The following is a 17,682-nucleotide window of genomic DNA, read 5'->3' as shown; positions in this document are numbered from 1 at the left end:
TGACCAGGGCCCATAGGTTCTCCAGAGGGACACGCTACTAACTACTTAGATATGCAACATCACCAGTAAGTGGATCCATATTAGTATCTTAAGGCTGAGGGACACAGTAAAACAGATCTTTACAGTGTTTTTCAAAGGTCGCCAGGGTTAACAGGCACCCTTGTAGAATACCACCGCGAAAAGGACAGTCATTTACCTGTGTTGTTGCTCAGGAAAGCACATCTCTGCAGGGATGCAAATTAGTCACCTTTTGGCGAAATTCACCGTTTTGAATCCAAAATAGGTGACCTACGTGATTTGTGTAGATCCGATGAGAAAATATTTGGGGGGAGCTTTGGATCAGACGACTGGTTGTAAGTGATTGAGTGATGCACGTTTGGAACAATACTGGCTATATCCAAGAAGTTTGCGAGGGAGGGGGGGCTTTGGGTCAGACTGTAAGCAAACGAGTGATGCACGTTTGGAACAATACTGACTGTATCCAAGACTCATCCAATCAAAACAGTAGAATGCAGCACGCGACTGAAGAGAGAAGAGACAACCAATTTGCTAGTTACAGCATCAGCGCGTGCTCTGGAAAGACAACAGAGTGTCGAAAGGCAGTTTTCCATTTACAGTAGCGCGTCCCCTGAACGATAATGAAGAGGTAAGTGAGAAGCCTGACCACGGAGACGGGGGTGAGAAGGTGATGAAGCGTACTGGCATTTGGAAAGTTTGAGGTGAGGGAGAAAGTGTGGTGGAACAAGTATTGTTAGCATTTTAAGTAACGTTATCTTGCTAGCTGGATTGAATTCTCCGTTAGCTAAGTTAGCCAGAGAAACTGGTAGAAGTGAAAGGAACACAGCACACTTTCCCTATTTCTCACTTTTTCAATGCAGTGGATAAAAATGGGTATGCCAGGTGTACTCTGCCTGAAAGAGATCATATATGCCAACAAAGCATCTCATACTCTGCTGCTGGCACATTGTAGAACAGATGTCCACAGGCAGAAAATGCACAATGTAATAACCTGCAGTGTAGACCAAAGATATTGCTTTTGTTGTGTTGAACTTGACATTAACACTTGTGTGTGAGTGAGGAGGGATTATTACATGTTTTACTTGGTGAACGTTATTTTAGCACACAATTTCCCAAGTGCAATATTTAGATGTGTGTGTGTGGTCACAAGCATTCTAATATAAAGGCTGTCATGGCTAACTGCAACTCAAGTATTGTTTTTTCTCAATACTTGAGTGTCATTTTCAGTAAAGTCTAGGCAACAAATAACATTGGATTGCTTTCTTTACATTTTTTAGCTGTGAGTTAGGTTCACATTAACCACTTTTTATTTTACACACATAGACTGAGCATGTAGATGATATGATTTGTTGTTTAATTAGTTCAAATCTGCATTTCCCCCAGCAGGGATTCTTTGCATGTGTTGTTCCACCAAAAAAAGTGTCACCTTTTTGGGCACTCAAGCTTTGAGCCATTCAGGATCTCTATACCTGGTGGTGTCAGAGGAAGGCCCTAAAAATTGTCAGACTCCCGCCACCCTAGTCATAGACTGTTCTCTCTGCTACCACATGGTAAACGGTACCAGAGCACCAAGTTGAGGTCCAAGAGGCTTCTAAACAGCTTCTACCCCCAAGCCATAAGACTCCTGAACATCTAATCAAATGGCTACCCAGACTATTTGCATTGCCCCCCCCCGCAACCTTTACGCTGCTGCTACTCTCTGTTATTGTCTATGCATAGTCACTTTAATAAGTCTACCTAGATGTACATATTACCTCAATCACCTCGACTAACCGGTGTCCCCGCACATTGACACTGTACCGGTACCCCCTGTGTATAGCCTCGCTACTGATATTTTACTGCTGCTCTTTAATTATTTGTTACTTACATTTTTTTAGGGTATTTTTCTTAAAACTGCATTGTTGGTTAAGGGCTTGTAAGTAAGCATTTCATTGTAAGGTGTACACCTGTTGTATTCGGTGCATGTGACAAATACAATTTGATTTGATAGATGAAGGACAGAAGGACATTAATAAAAAGATTAATACCATGAAATTCCAGACTCTGGTAGGGACATGGAATCATTTTATTATACTGGGGGATGTGCCTTAATCAACATACTCCAAATGCCATGTTAATGCAAGGATTTTGAAGTTTATGCATAAATCCTGACCAACAGAACAGAACACACACCAAAGACAAGTGGGTGCATGTATGTGGAATAAACCCACGGGTTTAACAGTTCAACATATACTTTGATATGTGTCGGACGGATATAACAGTTCAAGGAAACACAAATGGCATCCATTGCTCTCTTTCTCAGATGTTTTCTCTTTCTTTCTCTCTCGCTCTCTTCCTCTCTCGCTCATCTGCATGTGCAGCCAGATCCGTATGCCCGAAAAATGCACCCCGCCATTATCTATGGACCGGGGCGGTGGGTAATGCTACCATCTGGGAGCGGCACAGGGACCTCTGATTGGTCCGTTGCCTTTGTCTTTCTTTACATCTGAATCTCTTAGAACCTCTCCAGGAAGTCTTTGACTGACAGCTCTCAATATGCCAAGTCTATGTGATTCCTATCACACACCCAACCCAAGCTGCCATGCCCTCTTCCCCTCATTCCCCTTTCTTTGGGGAAGGAATATTCCTCATTGCAAACACAGGTTTGATCCTCAAAGCACTTTCAGAGGAGAAACATGGGAAGGCATAAAGATGCGAAACACACACATAAAAACAGCCACAACGCCCCTGAATTGATGAATGCGCTATATATTCTTACAGTAATAATATGAAACCAAAGGCAACCAGGAGGGCACTTAATTGGAGAAGAGTGATGTTGACGTTGAGATTGGTGTTTTGCGGGTACTATTTAATAAGGCTGCCAGTTGAGGACTTGTGAGGCATCTGTTTTTCAACATTTACACTCTAGTTTACTTGTCCTCTTGCTCAGTTGTGCACCGGGGCATAAATCACTCTTTCTATTCTGGGTAGAGCCAATTTGATCCGTTCTATGAAGGGAGTAGTACACAGCGTTGTACGAAATCTTCAGTTTCTTGGCTATTTCTCGCATGGAACAGCCTTCATTTCTCCGAACAAGAATAGACTGATGAGTTTCAGAAGAAAGTAATTTGTGTCTGGCCAGTTTTATTGCTTCTTTAATCAGAACAAAGGTTTTCAGCTGAGTTAACGTAATTGCATAATGAGTGATGATTGCTGATAATGGGCCTGTACGCCTATGTAGATATTCCATTAGAAATCTGCTACAATAGTGTGTCCCTCTACAAATTCCAGCTACAATAGTCATTTACTACATTAACAATGTCTACACTGTATTTCTGATCAATTTGATGTTATTTTAATGGACAAAAAATGTAGATGTTCTTTCAAAAATAAGGACATTTCTAAGTGACGCCAAACGTGCGAACGGTAGTGTATATACAGTATTCCTAAACCTCTTGCTCTGTGCTAGACTTTATGTACAATTCTTATAATACTATTTTAAACTGCAGTATTTAACATAGGCAACACTATTGGATACGCTGCTCATGTAAATTCATGTGGTGGAATTTACAGCCTTAGGATACGACTTTGATCGTTGTTGCCCTTTGGTTTCTCTACGCCCCTCTCCAAATGTTTTGATTGCAGTTATTGAAATAAATATATTTATATTTCTAACTTTCACGTTCTTTAGTTTCTGCGTGTCTCAGCAGAGAATGCAGTGTCCCTGGAGTCAGAACAAAAATGTTTTAGGTAAAACATTTCTTTCTCATGACCACATTAAAGACTTTTGGAAACACTCATCTTTCTTTCAATTCTGTAAATATAATTTGGGGGAAGAAACATCTACACTGGCCTATTCTATTCAAACTACCTGAATGATGCATTGTGGGTAATCGGTAGGGTATACCCCACACTCTGTAAGCTGGGTCATGTTGAGTAGGTACAACATGGGAGAAAGAAAACATTTTGAAAAATATCAAATTTTGAACTTGACCCATAACACATTGCATTGCATTCATAATGGAAGACCATATTGCATCTTCATATACCAAATGCACCCTGTACAAAGCATTGGTAACCTACATAACACATCCCTTTCATTGAACATTGCTGAGGTTTGTAATACAAGATGAGAAAACAAATTAGTAGGAGATCAAGCCCTCTATTCCTTTGAAGGCTATGAGGGTCTTTACTTACTGGTCAAGAGCAGTCCGGTCCACTGGGAAGCACGGTGCCATCATCTATCTGGTAATGGAAGGATTCAGAAGCCTTCTGCATTATAGATGAGCTACAGTACAGCAAGGGTGCATCCCAAATGGCATCCTATATATAGAATAGGGTGCCATTTGGGACACATTCTTGCTGTACTGTACTTGCTGTACAATTTAACTTCTTTAGATAAGCAGCCCTAATGTTGGAAAGAAACCTCATTAATTTGACATCCAGAGTCAAATGTATTTATTGTCCAAGCTATAGCACACATTATTTTACATACAGGAGTTATTTAAAGGACCAAAGAGTTCTGTCTGCTTCTTGTTTATATTTTTGGCCATGGAAAAAATCTTTTGATACTGGTATTGTCACAGCCCTACTATATAGGGAATAGGTTGCCATTTGGAATGCAACCCCATTACATCAAGGTGGGATGGTTCGAGGGGCCTGGAGAGGAATCAAAGTACAGACCTAGCTTCTCCTATCCTGTTTCTGCACGTCATATATTATGAAGGATAAAGGACAGAATACCTGCTAAAGTCGCCCCCTCCCACCTTCACCCTTTTGTTGTGTATTATAGATTCAGAATATAATACATTGGGCTTACATTGAAGAGGAGAGCTAATAGAAAAAAGGCCCTTGCGTAACAGGACACAAACTGTCCCTTCCTGCATAGCAATGACTGATTTACCAATGAGATTCAGCATGGGAACGTTGATGTGAGTTGACTGTGGGAAGGAAGTGGCTTGACTAACAAAATAACCATGGCTCTGTAGACAAGAGGAGAGTAGTCCTGATCAATAAGGCCTTGAGAGAGCTATCAATCAGTCTGAATCAGCCTGGCCCGGTAAATTATGGTTTTATTAGTATTGAGCTGACTGTCCGTCCATCCGCTATAGATGGGGATGGGACACATGCATTTAAATGCGTTCCCCAAAGAAAAGAGAGGGGGCGAGGGGTGGGGGAGAGAGATTTGCCTCTGACCTTTCCCTGAATGCTGTAATATAATGTTAATGGGGGAGTGTTTGAGGCCCCATTAGATCATGACATGATGGGGGATCAAGACGTCACACCTCGCGTGAGCTCTCCTCGTCTCCTTCTCAAAACCCATTGGAGGAGGTCAGAGGGTAGGGACCTCTGGCTTTGTTATCCAATGGGTTTGAGAAAGAGACGAGGAGAGAGCACGCGAGGAGTATGCATTTGAGATTTTAGATCAGAATGATTCATGATGGAGGATTAGAGAGGGAACTGAGTAAAAGTGGAAAAGTAGATAGTGGAACTACAGAAGCACAACTCTCCACTCCACTGCAGGGCCACTAAACCGCAGCTGGTTTCAGCAGACTAACTCACTCAGGAGGAAGCAAAGGGAGCTCAATTCATACAATTCAGAGCATATTTTTTTAATCAGGTGGTTGTGTGCAACGGTGGATTGCAAGGGTAGAGTGTTATATTAGCTCTTAATTCAGCTTATTTCAGTTACTCTGTTCAGTATGAACTCAAAAGCGGTTATTCTATTAATTATTACTAATGATCACTCTGAACACGGACACACACATCAACATCTATTTTAGTTTGAAGATATGTATACTTTCAATCCCCCTGCTCACAGTATATTTTCCTTACACTATTTCCATTACACAGCTATTTCCCAAGCCCAGCTATAGTCACATACGGGTCTGACCGACGACACACCAACAGTTTCTTTGCACACCAACAGACTCCCTGCACCTTACCACACATTCACTCACTCACCCACATGCTCACACAAAGGCTCAAACACACACACACAAACACACTCCCACACACACACCACACACAAACATCGCACCAGACACATTCGGCTGCTACTGGACTCCTATTTATTATTACATTCCTATTGTTGTTGCATTGTTGAGAGGTGAACCTGCAAGTAAGCATTTTGTTGCACTTTGTATTCCACGGACATCATGTGTATATGGCAAATAAACAAACTTGAACTTCATACAATCAAATGTGTCTTGCACTGGGCTAGTACAGACAGGGGAATGAGAGATGAGGGGAAGTTAATGAGAAGAGCTATCCACTGGAGAGGTCTGAAAGATCGTTTGGTCGGTGAGTCAGTTGATCGGTCCAACCGTGGACAGGATGTGGAATGTATTTACTAACAGCACTATGGGTAAAATTGTCTGGATTACGGTCATATAAGTAGACTGAAGGGGGGACTGTAAGGCCCAGAAAGCAAACACACTGCCTGGTGATTAAGGTGCAACTTTTCTTGTGTGTGTACGGCATATGTGTGCGTCATCCAGTGGAAATTTGAGTAACTCCTGATGAGACTTTCTGAAGGTGAATCAGTAGGCCTTCATTCACTCACCAGAATAATCCAGTCTGAAAATAATTAGACTAAGAGAGATTAAGAAATGATGAGAGCTGCTGTTAATAGCACTGAAACGCACTCTCACTAAAATCTCTCACACGATCTCTCTCACACACAGTATGCACACACTTATGCATAGATGCACATATAAGTGTGTATGTACGCGCAAGTTTATGCACACACACACACACACACAAACACAAACACACACTAACTAATGAGCCATGCACTTAAGAACTATTTCTCTAACCAGATACTCTGGAGGCTGTTGAAATCAGTTCACATTCTTTGTCTCCTCCATTTAAGATCTGTCCATATGTTCACCATTTATTCTGAGAAGTCAACCCTTTTCTCAGCCTGTGACAGTGTTTTTATTAGCCTCCCCAGCCCCCAGTTCACCAGATAAAAAAAACAAAAGTGAAAAACCAATAAAATAAGTCCTTTGTTTTACAATTTGAACCTTATTCAGCCCAAATCACCCTGGACCAGCCTTTATTAGAACTCAGAGACTGAACGTGGCTCTGATTGTAATTGTGTTGACCCCTTAATTTGTGCCCATCACCAATCCCTCCCTTCACTCTGTTCTTATCAAACCTGGCTAGATAAAGTCCTCAGCTTCAACTTCATTAAACCCAACTTCATTAAACCTCTCATTTATATTGAACTGACAGACCATGTCAAGTCTGTCCCCCGGCTGCCCCAGCCATCACTGTAGACCAGCACAGCTGTATTAACATAGCAGACTACAGAACCGACACAACAGCACCAGTCTGGTCCTACAGACAACGTGGATCTTTCCTCCTCCACAATCCTCTCAAGTTTGTTTCACTATTTGTTTTCCTGAGGAACTTGCCTCTCTTTCTTCCTCCTCTCCTTCTCATCTCTCCTGTCCTCTACTGTCCATGTTATTTGTTTAGCTCTGGTTTCCATTGTTATTGGCTGGCTGCCAGGTCTGAGTTTTGAGACGTCAGTCTCTCTCCAGGTCTTGGTTCAAGCGGTCTCTCTTTCTAGCTGGGAGGAATATTCTGTAACATATCTGATGGAGGGGTAACTCCTCCTATATTTCCGTGGCGTAAAGAAGTAATGTGTGTGTGTGTGTGTGTGTGCGCGCGTGAACCTGGGCCAGGCCCCTCTATTTGGACAATAGTCTGTTCTCTAACCAGTGGCACTTCTCTTGCAGGTGACTGCCAAACAATGCTGTTTGATCCTTTCTCTTTCTCTCATCTGGGAATGTTCTGTTATTCTCTGGATGCCGTAATGCTCTTTCATCAGAAAACTTTCCCAACATAGCCTGTACACAGTTACTGTGTCCCAAAAGGCACCCTATTCCCTAGTGCACTACTTTTGACCAAAGCCCTATGGGTCCATACAAAAATGTACTGTATGTAAAAGGGACACATTTGGAACACAAGCTGTTGATGAAGACAGAACGTTTGTAACATTGATGACTTTTCCTCATTAGGTCCAAACTAAATCCCTATAATGCCATTTCTTCACTGCCACACAGTGATGGTGTTGTGTTAAAAGTGACACATGCATCAAGTAGCCAGTTCATCCAATAATCATTGTTGCAATACATTGACCACTGAGAACACATCACCTGGTCATTTACTGAGGCTTATTGTATGAGGCAGTGTTTTTTTCTGACTGGGAGCATTAGCCTTTTCTGTTGACTGAATTATGAAATCACTTTTGGTATTGGTTTTGCTACGTGCTACTCACTTCTATTAAAATACAAGTCAGTGAAAGATTGTGTTTGAATTGGTCAGTATTGACAGACTGAGACTTGTTATGCCATCACTAGCACTGTGCATGGACTTGAAATCACTGGCCACTGTAATGATGGAACACTGCTCACTTTAATAATGTTTACATGTTTTGCATTACTCATCTCATACTGTATGTATATAATGTATTCTATTCTATACAAATGTATTTTAGTCTATGCCCTCTGACATTGCTCGTCTAAATATGTATATGTTCTTAATTCCATTCCTTTACTTTAGATTTGTGTGTATTGTGAAACTGTTAGATATTACTGCACAGATGGAGCTAGAAATACAAGCATTTCACTACACTCGCAATAACATCTGCTAAACATGTGTATGTGACCAATAAAGGTTGATTAGATTTGTTTGAGACTTGAGACTTGGTTTGCATCAAGGGTTTGACTCTGTACTCATGTAAATGTATGTCCTTATATGACATTTCCCTCTCTGCTCTTTCCCCTCCACTGACAGTCCTTTGTCCCCTCTCTCTGTCCCCTCAGGAGGCTCATGGAAACCTCCCAGTGCAGGAGCAGCCATTGACAAACCCTCTGAACAACCACAAGCGTTGCATCTCCCGCTCAATTTACGAGACCATTGAAGGCCTGGACTACCAGCCCTTCACGCTGCCACTAAACGCCATGATGGGTGAGTCAGCTCAACTGAGGAAGGCTTTGACCAAAACACTTTGGTTTAAATTCAATTGTAAAATATAGTTTTTTGAAGAATACTGCCATTGCCCTGTACCAAAAGTTGCTGAAAATCTTCTTGTCTTCAGTTTGACCCATTGTGCTTGATTTGAAAGTGAGGTAGTGAGAGGCATTTATTCTTCTCAGAGTCAGTTGACCTATCACCTCTTCCCTCCCCCCCTGTCTTGGATCCATAATCAGGGGGGTTAATGTAATCCCCAAATCATACCTCATTCACTCTCTCCCTGCATGATTTCACTTTGGTCAATTCCAATTCCATTCCAAGTTCCAGTTTCGCCCATTGGAATTGGAATCGGCAATTCAGACCTTAGTCAGTTACTTTCTGTCATCTCTATATCGACCTCTCTTCCATGGAGCCATTGTCAGAAACAGTTGGAGGAGCCTGAGACCCCCACCCCAACCCATCGTACTCCCCACGACACCCCCCTCAATCCCCACCATGCCCCCTCTCTCGTTCTCCTCTTTCCTTTCCTTTGCACAGAGCAGAATTACACTGGCTTGCGAAAGTACTCACCCCCCTTGGCATTTTTCCTATTTTGTTGCCTTACAACCTGGAATTAAAATAGATTTTTTGAATCATTTGATTTAAACAACATGCCTACCACATTGAAGATGCAAAATATTTTTTCTTGTGAAACAAACAAGAAATAACACAAAAAAACTGAAAACTTGAGCGTGCATAAATATTCACCCCCGCAAAGACAATACTTTGTAGAGACACCTTTTGCAGCAATTACAGCTGCAAGTTTCTAGGGGTATGTCTCTATAAGCTTGGCACATCTAGCCACTGAGAACTTTGCCCATTCTTCAAGGCAAAACTGTTCCAGCTCCTTCAAGTTGGATGGCGATCTTAAGTCATACCACATATTCTCAATTGGATTGAGGTCTGGGCTTTGACTAGGCCATTCCAAGACATTTAAAGGTTTCTCCTTAAACCAGTCGAGTGTTGCTTTAGCAGTATGCTTAGGGTCATTGTCCTGCTGGAAGGTGAACCTCCATCCCAGTAACAAATCTCTGGAAGACTGAAACAGGTTTCCCTCAAGAATTTCCCTGTATTTAGTGCCATCCATCATTCCTTCAATTCTGACCAGTTTCCCAGCCCCTGCCAATAAAAAACATCCCACTGCATGATGCTGACACCACCATGCTTCACTGTTGGCATGGTGTTCTCGGGGTGATGAGAGGTGTTGGGTTTGTGCCAGACATAGCGTTATTCTTGGTGGCCAAAAGCTCAATTTTTGTCTCATCTGACCACAGTAGCTTCTTCCATATGTTTGAGTCTCCGACAATGCCTTTGGGCTAACAACAAACATGTTTACTTAATTTCTTATTAACTTCTTGCGTCGAGCAATCCCGTATCCGGAAGCGTAATCATAGCCTCAAGCTCATTACCATGACGCAACATTAACTATTCATGAAAATCGCAAATGAAATGAAAGAAATATATTCACTCACAAGCTTAGCCTTTTGTTAACAACACTGTCATCTCAGATTTTCAAAATATGCTTTTCAACCATAGCTACACAAGCACTTGTGTAAGAGTATTGATAGCTAGCATAGCATTAGCCTAGCATTCAGCAGGCAACATTTTCACAAAAACAAGAAAAGCATTCAAATAAAATCATTTACCTTTGTAGAACTTTGGATGTTTTCAATGAGGAGACTCTCAGTTAGATAGCAAATGTTCAGTTTTTACAAAAATATTATTTGTGTAGGAGAAATCGCTTTGTTTTGTTCATCACGTTTGGCTAAGAAAACCCCCCGAAAATTCAGTCATTACAACGCCAAACTTTTTTCCAAATTAACTCCATAATATCGACAGAAACATGGCAGACATTGTTTAGAATCAATCCTCAAGGTGTTTTTCACATATCTATTCGATGATAAATCATTCGTGGCAGTTGACTTTCTCCTCTGAAGCAAATGGTAAAATGCACGCAGCTGGAGATTACGCAATAATTTCGACGAAGGACACCAAGCGGGCACCTGGTAAATGTAGTCTCTTATAGTCAATCTTCCAATGATATGCCTACAAATACGTCACAATGCTGCAGACACCTTGGGGAAACGCTCTTTCCTATGGATTTCTGAACATAACGCGACAAACAAACTGAGGTATTTTGGATCTGAAAATAATCTTTATGGAACAAAAGGAACATTTGTTGTGTAACTGGGAGTCTCGTGAGTGAAAACATCCGAAGATCATCAAAGGTAAACGATTAATTTGAATGCTTTTCTGATTATTGTGCTTTTCTGATTATTGGATTGCTTTCACTGTAAAGCATAATTACAAAATCTGACACGACAGGTGGATTAACAAAAGGCTAAGCTGTGTTTTCCTATATTGCACTTGTGATTTCATGAATATAAATATTTATATAAATATTTATTGTATGTAGCGCTATGCTATTCGGCGGTTGTTGATGACACTTATCCCGATATCGGGATTGCAGCCATAACAAGTTAATACAGGTAATGAGTGGAGAACAGGAGGGATTCTTAAAGAAAAATTAACAGGTCTGTGAGAGCTGGAATTCTTACTGGTTGGTAGGTGATCAAATACTTATGTCATGCAATAAAATGCAAATTAATTACTTAAAAATGTGATTTTCTGGATTTTTGTTTTAGATTACATCTCTTAGAGTTGAAGTGTACCAATTACAGACCTCTACATGCTTTGTAAGTAGGAAAACTTGCAAAATCGGCAGTGTGTCAAATACTTGTTCTCCCCACTGTATATATTGAGATCATGTGACAGATCATGTGACACTTAGAATGCAGACAGGTGGACTTTATTTAACTAATTATGTTACTTCTGAAGGTAATTGGTTGCACCATAACTTATTTTGGGACTTCATAGCAAAAGGGTGAATACATATGCACGCAGAACTTTTCAGGTATTTATTTTATTTGAATTTTTTTTAAAGTTTTTTTTTTAATTTCACTTAACCAATTTGGACTATTTTGTGTATGTCCATTACATGTAATCCAAATAAAAATCAATTTAACTTCTCTGGGATATGTGGGATGATAGCGTCCCACCTCGCCAACACCCATTGAAATTGCATAGCGCCAAATTCAAAACAACAGAAATCTCATAATTAAAATTCCTCAAACATATTACTATTTTTTATATTATATTATATTTTATATTATATTTATATTATATTGTTACATAGTATTAAACACCATTTTAAAGATAATCTTCTTGTTAATCCAGCCACAGTGTCTGATTTCAAAAAGGCTTTACGGTGAAAGCACAACTTTCGATTATGTTAGGTCAGGGCCTAGCCACAGAAAAACATACAGCCATCTTCCAAATAAGGAGAGGTGTCACAAAAGACAGAAATAGCGTTAAAATGAATCACTACCCTTTGATGATCTTCACCAGATGGCACTCCCAAGACTCCATGTTAGACAATAAATGTGTGTTTTGTTCGATAAAGTTCATCTTTATGTCCAATAACCTCATTTGAAATTGGTGTGTTATGTTCAGAAATGCATTGTCTCAAACAAACAACCGGTGAAAGTGCAGAGAGCCACATCAAATTACAGAAATACTCATCAGAAACATTAATAAAAGATACAAGTGTTAACTTCTTGGTGACTGGGGGGCAGTATTGAGTAGCTTGGATGAACAAGCTGCCCAGAGTAAACTGCCTGCTACTCAGCCTTAAAAGCTAGAATATGCACATAATTAGTATATTTGGATAGAAAACATACTGAAGTTTCTAAAACTGTTTGAATGATGTCTGTGAGTATAACAGAACTCATATGGCAGCTGAAAACCTGAGAAAAATCCAACCAGGAAGTGGGAAATCTGAGGCTTGTAGGTTTTCAACTCATAGCCTATCGAAGATACAGTGGGATATTGGTCAGGTTGCACTTCCTAAGGCTTACACTAGATGTCAACAGTCTTTGGAACCTTGTTTGATGCTTCTACTGTAAAGTGGGGCCGAATGAGAGGGGATTGAGCCAGGTGTCTGGCAAATTGCCACGAGCTCGTGATGCACGGTCATGTGAAAGTTAGCTTGCGTTCCATTGCTTTTCTACAGACAAAGGAATTCTCCGGTTGGAACATTATTGAAGATTTATGATAAAAACATCCTAACGATTGATTCTATACTTCGTTTGACATGTTTCAATGACCTGTAATATAACTTTTTGGACTTTTCGGCCGCCCTTTCGGCTGGTTTGGATTTGGATTTGTTTACCAAACAAAAGGAGCTATTTGGACATAAATGATTAACTTTATCGAACAAATCAAACACTTATTGTGGAACTGGGATTCCTTTGAGTGCATTCCGATCAAGATCATCAAAGGTAAGTGAATATTTACAACGCTATTTCTGAGTTTTGTGACATTTCTCCTTATTTGAAAAATGGCTGTATGTTTTTCTGTGGCATGCTTTTACCGTAAAACTTTTTTGAAATCTGACACAGCGGTTGCATTAAGAAGTTTATCTGTAATTGTGTGTTTATCCTCTCTGGGATATTCGGGACGGTAGCGTCCCACCCCGCCAACAGCCAGTGAAAGTGCAGGGCACCAAATTCAAAACAACCAAAATCTCATAATTAAAATAGATCCCAGAGATCCCTTAGATCCCATATCTCCATGTTGTCTAGCAGTAGCTGTAATGTGTTCCCATATCTCCATGCTATCTAGTTGTAGCAGTGCTGAGCCACTCTACCAATGATCTCCTTCTCACTGGAGATCACAGAAGGTGTCAAAGTCATCTGATGGCTAATTAAACCTCTACATCCTCTCTCCTCTTCCATCTCTCATTCCTCCCTCTCTTCCTCTCCCCCACTTGTTTCTCCCCCTGCCTATTCTCAATTCAGTTGCCACAGATGCCTTATGATCAGACAGGCACTCACAGCACTTTCAGTATGCCACTGTGATCACAAACAACTCTAAAAACATCCACCATAACTAAAACTTCAAGGGGTGGCTTTGCCTTCTGCGAATGTGAGTGAGAGTCAGTCAAATGAGGGAATTAGAAAAGTTAAAGATGGGGTGATTTGTGGCTTGACAAACCTTCAGATCTCAATCTTGACTTATTTCTCAGGGAGATGTGCAAGATACTTGTTTATTTTCTTTCTTTGTTTGTTTCCAGACAGTTTTTCTATTGTAAGTGTTCTTAATCGACTGTTCTTAGTCAGTGAATTACTGCTGCACTCATTGCAGAAAACACCTTCAGAATAAAGATACTTAATGACGCAGATGAATGTGAAGCACCTCTTACTGCAGTCAGACATACCTGTTGCTAATGTACTTGCCTGTATTTTACTCCTTTGCTTGGATTGAAACTTAGATCGATAACAAACAGTGTCTGAAACTATGTATAGACAGACACATGGTTATGTTCATTAGGAACCAAAAGGAAGAAAACTGACTGAAACTGGGAGGGACTAACTGGACTTGTCCAAAATGAAACATACGTTGTATACTGTTTTAAAATGTTTTCCTTTGTGTGCCCTAATGAACAGGACCCAGGCATTCCTGACATCAACTGTTGAGGACATTTTAAAGAGCAACTTAACTTCCTGATTTGGCCTTGTTTTAACACTTGATCATTATGAAATGCTAGCGGCAATGACTGTAGCCAAACAGGAGTTGTCTTGGGGATGTGGTTTGATGTGGGTGTTTCTTGGGTGTGTATTTGCTATTCAATCATAACAAACAAGGGCAGTAGTGTGTGCAGCGAGGTAATCTCTGGAGTGAACTTTGCTATGGAGTGAACAAAGTTTTGAAGTTGAGGACTGAATCCCCATCTGTCCCCTAATTCAGTTCTATGTGTACGCATAATCTGGTGCTGACCTTGTGTCTAGCCAAGCTGACAGCAGCTAGCAAGCATAATTTGGGTATAGCTGCAGCTGGATAGCCTATGTAGCTGATATTTATCTGTCAAACCAGTTATGGCAAGATAGCAAGATGGGAAGAGCCAGTGTCTGGAATGTGTTTCATAAGACACTTGTTCTTCAACACCTTACTATGAAAGTAGCCTGCAACTTAGCTTAAAGGTTTCATCATGTAATGTAAAGACATGTTGCCATGGAAACAAAAAAAACTGTGAATCGAATGCTTGGTCTTGAGTCAGCTGTCCTAGTTTTGTCTCGTCAATCCTTAAAATAGACAAATAGAAAATCAATTGCTGAATTTATGTAGATAATCAAACAAAGTGTTTTGATAACTTTCAAGTGTAACATTTCCTTGTAGAATAAACCATACTTCACGTAATAATGTAGAAGTCGTGTTCTGTTAATTAGGGCTGCAATCCCATTAAATATAGATTGCATACATCATTTGACTTGTTTCTACGACCTGTAACGGAACTTTTTGAGTTTTTGTCTGGAGGAATTGCTCGTGCTTTTTGAGGATTGAATGCTGGGCTGAACAGGCTAACAACAAGTGGCTAAATGATGGACTTTTTGGAACTTTATGGAACAAATCAGTCATTTATTGTCAAACTGGGATTCCTGGAACTGCCTTCTGATGAAGATATTCAAAGGTAAGTGAATATTTATTGTGTTTTTTGTAGCTTCTGTTGACGCCAAAATGGCGGCTATTTCTTTTTCCATAAAGTGAAAAAAAAAATCTGACACAGCGGTTGCATAGAGGATACATTTATCTTTAATTCTGTGAATAACACTTGCATCTTTTATCAATGTTTGTGACTATTTCTGCAAAATCACCGAATGTTTTGGAATCAAAACATTACTGCACGTAACACGCCAATGTAAACTGAGATTTTTTATATATACATATATATATATATATATATATATATATATATATATATATATATATATATATATATATATATATATATATATGCACATTATCGAACAAAACACACAATACATGTATAACATGATGTCCTATGAGTGTCATCCGATGGAGATAATCAAAGGTTAGTGATTCATTTTATCTATATTTATGCTTTTGTGACTGTAAAAATCGCTGTGTCTGTTTTTGAATTTGGTGGTCATCTAACATAAATATATGTTGTGTTTTCATTGTAAAACATTTTAAATATCAGACACGATGGGTAGATTAACAAGATGTTTATCTATCATTTGCTGTATTGGACTTGCTAATGTGTGAAAGTTAAATATTTCTAAAGAATATTTTTTTCAGCTGAATGGGAGGAGGTGTTCCCTTTAGGGAACTCCTTGTGCCCCCTAGCTCCAACAGGTTGTAAAGGTCTTAGAAACATTTCAAACAAAGTATAGAATCAATCTTTAGGATGTTGTTATCATAAATCTCCAATAACGTTCCAACCGGAGAATTCCATTGTCTGTAGAAAAGCAATGGAATGCAGGTCGCTATCATGTGAAATGCGCATGACCAAGACCTGGCTCTCTGCCAGACCACTGACTCAAAGAGCTCTCATCCGGCCCCACAACACAGTAGAAGCCTCATTCAAGTTTCTAAAGATGTTTTGACATCTAGTGGAAGCTTTACGAAGTGCAACATAACCAATATCCCACTGTGTATTCAATACGGGCAGGGTTGAAAATCGAACAACCTCAGATTTCCCACTTCCTGTTTGGATTGTTTCTCAGGTTTTTGCCTGCCATATGAGTTCATCATTCAAACAGTTTTAGAAACTTCTGAGTGTTTTCTATCCCAATACTACAAATATCCAATACTAATAATAATATGCATATATTAGCAACTGGGACTGAGGAGCAGGCCGTTTACTCTGGGCACCTCTGGGCACCTTTCATCCAAGCTAATCAATACTGCCCCTGCAGCCATAAGAAGTTAATATAACAATGTGCAAATGTTGTATCTTCCTGCATGATGTCGAATATAGGATAGGAGTTCACTGACATGTTTGAAGAATACACAGCCCCCCCTATTGATAGTACCATTTGATTCAATGATAAAACGTATTTAAAAAAAAGGTATAAGTTTAATGCTGAGTGCAAGGTCTGTCCCAATTCAATTATCAGTATCAACCTGTCCTTCATTCGGAGGACTTTATTTCAAAAGAGTCTTTTCTGTCCTCCATCTGTAGAAAAATTAGGAAGAGTTGATGAGTGACACTGTCAGGTTCGTATTAACGATGAGACCAAGGCGCAGCGTGATTTGAATACATTCTTCTTTTATTTAACGAAGAACACTAAACAAAATAACAAAATGAACTGGGGACCGTCGCTGGAGTCCCCGGGGTGGGGACCATCGCTGAAGGCTCCACACTACGGCCCGTCATTGGAGGCGCCGGACTGTGCTCCATAATTGGAGGTTCCGGACTGCGGCCCGTCGTTGGAGGTTCCGGTCTGTGTACTGTCGTCGGAGGTTCCAGTCTGTGAACTGTCGCCGGACGCTCTGGACTGGGTTCTCTCGCCGGATGCTCTGGACTGTGTACTGTTGCCGGATGCTCTGGACTGGGTATTGTCGCCGGACGCTCTGGACTGCTGAGGGTCACTGTAGGCCTGGTGCGTGGTGCCGGCACTGGTGGTACCGGGCTGGTGACACGCACCTCAGGGCGAGTGCGGGGAGGAGGAATAGGGCGTGCTGGAGTGCCGAGGTGCACTGTAGGTCTGGTGCGTGGTGCCGGCACTGGTGGTACCGGGCTGGTGACACCCAACTCAGGGTGAGTGCGGGGAGGAGGAACAGGGCGTGCTGGAC

The sequence above is a fragment of the Oncorhynchus masou genome, chromosome 28 (assembly GCF_036934945.1).
Source record: "Oncorhynchus masou masou isolate Uvic2021 chromosome 28, UVic_Omas_1.1, whole genome shotgun sequence".
Lineage (NCBI taxonomy): Eukaryota > Metazoa > Chordata > Actinopteri > Salmoniformes > Salmonidae > Oncorhynchus > Oncorhynchus masou.
The sequence above is the reverse complement of the archived record's forward strand: the minus strand, read 5'-3'. Positions refer to the sequence as shown.